Source organism: Typopeltis vanoorti, chromosome 16 (genome assembly GCF_054136105.1).
Source record: "Typopeltis vanoorti isolate ZY-2024b chromosome 16, IOZ_Tvanoo_1.0, whole genome shotgun sequence".
NCBI lineage: Eukaryota > Metazoa > Arthropoda > Arachnida > Uropygi > Thelyphonidae > Typopeltis > Typopeltis vanoorti.
In genome coordinates, this window is record NC_143564.1 from 72,416,437 (window position 1) to 72,422,436 (window position 6,000).

Sequence of the window (6,000 nt, forward strand, 5' to 3'; positions counted from 1 at the left end):
ATCTTGTGTGTTGGGTGCATGCAGTAGTTTATTTGTTTTACAGAGATTGAAGTCCTAGCTAAAAAAAAGTGTTGAAAAACCTTTTCTGTTCCCAGGATGCCCATATGCATTAAAACTTAAAGATGCTTGAAGGGCACTTATATAAGCAATCACACCATCACTCAAATCAACAGCATGGCATCCTCAAAACACACAGAGCCAGGATTAAATGTTTAAAAACAATCTCTATAAAACACAGAATACTATATGTTGCCAGTACTAAACAAGATCCCAAGTCTCTTTCAATCTTCATAACCATCCTATTCACCACTCAAAGAACCAGGAGTATATAAGATCACTTGTTCATATGGAATTTGTGACATGGGACAAAAGGGCCATTCAGAAGAGATGTGTATCAGAGCACATCAGAGATGTGGAGGAAAAAAACACAAATCAAAACAAGTAGCACATACAACAGACACAAAATATCAAGTACAATGGCAGAATACAAAAATAACCTACAGTGACTACACTTTCTTTGTCAGAACACTCAAAGAGTCATGTTAAAAAGTCCATATCAATGCAATAAAGAAAAGGAATGTCCTAGATCAGGTTTAGTCATTTTTCATCCAAAACTTAATGCGCACACAGAGATCTTGAACACACCTCTCACCACACAGCTAGCCACCATAATACAACATGAATCGTGTGTGCTCACCACTGTTAGTCTTTTTAAAATATTGTTTGTTACTGTTTCCATTAATTTTCTTGTTGTTTAACTTGGTCATATTTTCTTTTCTTTTTTTTTTTTTTTTTTTTTTAAATTTCACCCTCCTGATGAAGTGTACTACAATGTATGTGAATAACTAGTAGAGGTTTCAACTCAATAAAATAATATGTCAACAAAGAGTTCTCCATGCAGAATTTATACTGGACTTAAATATTTGACATATTAAATCTGTAGTTTTTGATGAAATGTTCTATTTCTAACCTGCCTCTAACATCCATAAGTCGCAATTGGTTTGAATATCATCTTGTAGGCTAGTTTAGTATTTCTTTCTCTGCCATCTTCATTAACAGTTACCCAAGAAGCAGAATGGGTTACTTGCTTATATGTCCTCCAATGAGAAAACAGTTGATGTTATGTTCCTATCTATAATCATAGTTTGTCATTTTATTCCTAATTTTCATGCCAAATTTGGTACAAAAATTATTCAATTTACTTAAAGAGTCATGAATACTTGCAGTGGATTTACATAGGTATACGACGAATATGACATCATCTGCATAAGGTAAAGAGCTGATATGAATACATCCAAAATTACATATCAGTTTAATGCCACTTTCCTTTATAACAGAGGTGTTCAACCAGTCGATCGCAGAGCGATTTTTGGTCTATCTCTTGTGTATTCCTCCTTACTTACAAATTTAATTAAAACTGAAAACATAATATTTTATTTAATCTTTATTTTGTACTATTTTTAATTCACTTCAAGTGTATTGCTATTGTTTATTTATTTTTCGTTAAAATTGTCAAATCAGTAATTTTCTTATCAGCCCGGGTAAATGAATTAATTTGGATCAGTGGAAGTCAAACAGCGAGCCAAGTGAATACGATTATAAGCAAAGTGTAAAAACTCAATTGCAGCTTAAATATTAAATATTTCAAAGCACATTACATCGATTTTTTACTTAGGTTAAGTCCCATGTGAATATTGTAAAAAAATAAACTTTGTTTGTCTCGGTATAGTTTGTTTGTTTGTATTAAATGTTTTTGTAAATAACTCTTTTGAAGCTAACTGTATATACTGCTTTAATAAGAATATGTTTTAGAGTGCTAAAAACAAAGGCAATGTTTTTGTCGCCGAAGCTGTACATGGCGGCATTAGAAAGATTTTTATTGAAACTTGTATGTATGAGAAAGGCTTGCGGGCTCTAAGCATAAACATCTCTGAAGTGTCAGAAAGAGTTCAAACAACTTTCCAATGAGATGGTGGCAACTTACAATCAAAAGAAAATGGAGAAGAACAAAAGGCGTGCCGAATTTGAAACTTAAGATGAAAGACTCATACCAATTCTTTGGGGGTTGCCAAACTTCATGCGAGGTCTCAGAGGAGGCCTAATAAAAAGGAAATGAAGCAAGCAGAAGGGATCCGGGTCCCAGAATTGCTGTCAGAGAGGAGGCCACCAGGTCCAGAGTCGTCGTCAGAGAGACTACCAGGATCCACGTTGCTTGAGAGAGGAGTTTCCCGCTTCCAGAAAGCAGCTTCTCGGTTCGAGACGTCACTAGAGAGAGACTACTTCTAGGCTGCAGACAAGGTTTCAAATTGCCAAAAGGAAGAGTTCCAATTGCCGGAGAAAAGTTTCCAGGCCAGGTTAATGTCAGACATTCACCAGTGTGTTGCGTTTTCATTACAATTTAATGAATCAAACGACTTCGCTGATATTGCTCACTTAATAGTATTTCAAGATTATTCAAGTAAAGAAAAACTTTTGAAAATTATACCATAATTGGGAAGGACTAGGGGAGAAGACATTTTTTCGGCATTTGATGAATTTGTGAAACAACACAAACTTCAGCTTTTTAAACTTGTGTCTATTACTACTGATGGTGCTCCTGCAATGATAGGTAATAAATCAGGCTTCATTTCATTATGTAAAAACGATGACAAATATCCAGATTTTTTAACGTACCACTGTATTATTCACCAACAAGTACTGTGTAGTAAAAGATTAAACACAAAAGATGTTTTGGATATTACATTTAAAATTGTAAATTCTGTTCGAGGAAAAGCCCTGCAATGGCGGTTATTTAAATTACAGGTAGATGATGATAGGGAACTTCTTTTGTACAATAATGTTCGCTAGCTCAGCAGAAGTCAATTTTTAGAAAGATTTCTTGTATTAATTAACGATACAAACATTTTTCTTGATGAAAAGTGGTGGAGAGATAACAGAAACTAATGAAATGGTTGAATTACTAAATGGGCATTTTGCAAGGATGTACCATCTAAGTGGTGATGTTGCAATGTCAGATGTTACACTGACTAATGGGAGAACAGAGATTGAATAAATGGAGTGGAGGTGCCAAAAATATTGCAGAACCTCAATGAGAACACAGGCATGCAATTAGATAGTATATCAGCCCATGTATTACAAGAATGTGCAAGGCAAAATCGTCCCACTGCATAAAGGAGGATGCAAGACAGAATAGCAAATAGGCCAATCGAAATTTTGGGAGTAGTGGTTAAGGTATTGGAGAAATTAGTCTTCTTCTTAACATGGATTTTAAGCAGGTGGCCTGTTCCAGTCTCAAGTCATCTCTTTCTTGGTCTTTCAATTCTTTTTCCACTTATTTTATATTTGTATAATATTTTCAGTAGTCTGTTATTAGAGAAATTAGTGAAAGATAGAATTCAGGACTGGGCGGATAGGAATATGATATTCTATAAGGGACAGCAGAGTTCTGCGAAGGGCAGGTCTGGCCTTAGTAATCTTACTTTTTATAATAAAGTAAAATGGAGTTGGATACGGAAAACGGTTACTCACTGATATTACTAGACTTTGCAAAGGCATTTGACAGGATTAAACAAAGAACTCTGTTGCATAAAATGAAGCAAATGAGGGATGGATATGAATCTGGTTATTTAGATTAGAGGTTGGCTGATGGACAGATATCAGAATGGTTTATGGAGGAGTTGAATCCAGTAGAAGGCAGGTGACCAGTGGTGTACCACATGACTCAGTACTTGGTTCTCTGTTGTTTAATTTTAATTGGGTAGAGATCACAAGCTGTGTACTATATTGATGGAACTGAACGGTATGTTGGAAACCAGTGAATGCCAGCTGCGCAATCTGTTGAAAGGTTTTTTTTCACTTGGTTATACTATAAATTAAAGATGCCAAGAAATTATATTCTTGGTTTCATCCTTTATCCAAGTGTAGGCAAACAAAGTTTGTGCATGAAGTAACTTCATGACTGGGCTACTTGTATTTTGAAGGCGATGACTTCACATCATTTGCCTTAGTATTCCATAATGCAATGCACATACATATATAATGCTATGCTATGGGAAGAGCCATTACCTGGACATGAAAGGAGACAATATAAAAACAAAAATGTTGGCAAAGGAAATCTTCCAATAAAGACAAGTTCCAGTTCTTCTCATGGCATGTGAAGTGAGCAACCAGTGAATGGTGTGAGTGCATCTTTAGTGAATGTTTTCAAAGATGGAAATGACAGAAAAGATAAAGCTACAACCTTGAGAGAGCTTTGCCCAGATCACAATGTTCTGAACAAAGCTCTCTTTCTTTCTCTCTCTCTCTCAATGATTCCTCAACTCCCTAAAAAGAAGTCTGTGTAATAATAAGCATGAATGCAAGCTTATAAGTGATTATAACAAATGACAATAAGGTGAGTAAAAAAACTGTCATTTGTCATCATGGTGAGTGACCATCATGGCCCAGCACAACAATATTCATTATAGGCAACAAAAGCCAATTTTTTGATAATACAACAAAATTAATATTTATATATAAACATGAATAATGTAAAATGCATATCCCATTTTTTACGATTCTCCCCAAATAACTAAACTGTACTCAAGCAGATACTTCTTTTGCCACACCATTTTGCAACTGTGAGAATATACAGTAAATCAGTTGACTGTACACTTCCTAAATTGATTAAATGCACACACCAAACATGTGATAAAAAAATACAAAATAAAAAACCACTGGTAACTGCCAGTGGAATGATTAGTACTACACTTAAATATGTCTATTTTCTAAATATTGCAATGTAGGGAACTGATGTACTGCTACTAATTAAACACCTTTTACACCTCTCGTCATAACATATTTATTTCGAAAATGGAAGGGGATTCTTCTATTCTGCCCTTGATACCCATTTCACATAGTTACCCAAGCACATATTACTTTTGATTTAAGAAAAATTACTGAGAATGTTAACCAGAGCAATGCTTTATAAAATAGCAACCAACCTGACAGCTTTTTCAAGATTTATTGATTACAACCGATTGTGTCTGCTTTTCAAGCTACAAGACATACAGCATTAATTATTTTTTAAAAAAATAGTTTAAATCATGCATAATACACATGCCACATTTATCACTTTTGCTATGTTTATATCTGTATAGATATTTAAAAAAAAAAAAACAACGAAAATTTTAAATATTTACACAACAAGAACAAACTCAATTGACAAGATATCATAACGCCACCTATACGCAATTTTATCACAAATATAGTATTATTAGCTAATAAAAAAAAAAACAATAATTCATGGATAAATTGCGAAAGGCCACTGCTTTTACCACAAACTTATGACTTCAGATCTCGTATGGCATAGATAGATGCTTCCAAACAACTTCTTTAGAGGAACCTTGCTCCTCTAAAGGAGCTTTTTATTTTTTAAAAACAAATAAATAAATGAAATAAAATAAAATATTCACTTAGATCATTATAACTAAGTAAAAGAAGTTACGTCTTATTGAATATTTTTTTCGCTTGGTCATAAATTAAATTAAAGATGCCAAGAAATTACATCCTCTTGTTTAATCCTTTATCCAAACGAAAAAGCAAAAGTTTCATGATGTAGAGCCTAACAGAGATATTAAGACGCTTTCACTGATGTTGAGGTTTTGGGGTATCAAATGTATGCATGATATTTGTGAGTTAGCCGATCTCATACGGAGGTAGCAGGGTTTTTCTCCCGGAAACTCGGGTTTTTCATCCCGCATACATACAAATCGGCCCTTCAGAACACACGCAATTTACAGACAAAAATTACTAGTTGTGGTGGTGTTGGAGGTGGGCGGTAGATGGCGTTGATTCGTAGTAGAGTTAAGGTGTAGAGACAGTTGAAGATGTCCTCCCGCGATGAGTCTTCGGACTCCTTGGAGGTATCAGGAATAATAATAATAATAATAATAATAATAATAATAATAATAATAATAATAATAATAATAATAATAATAATAATAATTTCTGGTCGGTAGC

General features: G+C 34.2%; 1 protein-coding gene across 5 annotated transcripts in view; it reads right to left on the reverse strand.

Moving 5' to 3' along the window:
* polybromo (protein) overlaps positions 1–5,186 on the reverse strand; it is a 686,480-nt gene extending 681,294 nt beyond the window's left edge. For all 5 annotated transcript variants that reach the window (XM_090406695.1, XM_090406694.1, XM_090406697.1 and 2 more), the window contains exon 1: positions 4,983–5,186. The gene's annotated coding sequence lies outside the window, so the exon portion shown is untranslated. The remainder of the gene's footprint in view (positions 1–4,982) is intronic.
* Positions 5,187–6,000: the final 814 nt, after the last annotated feature.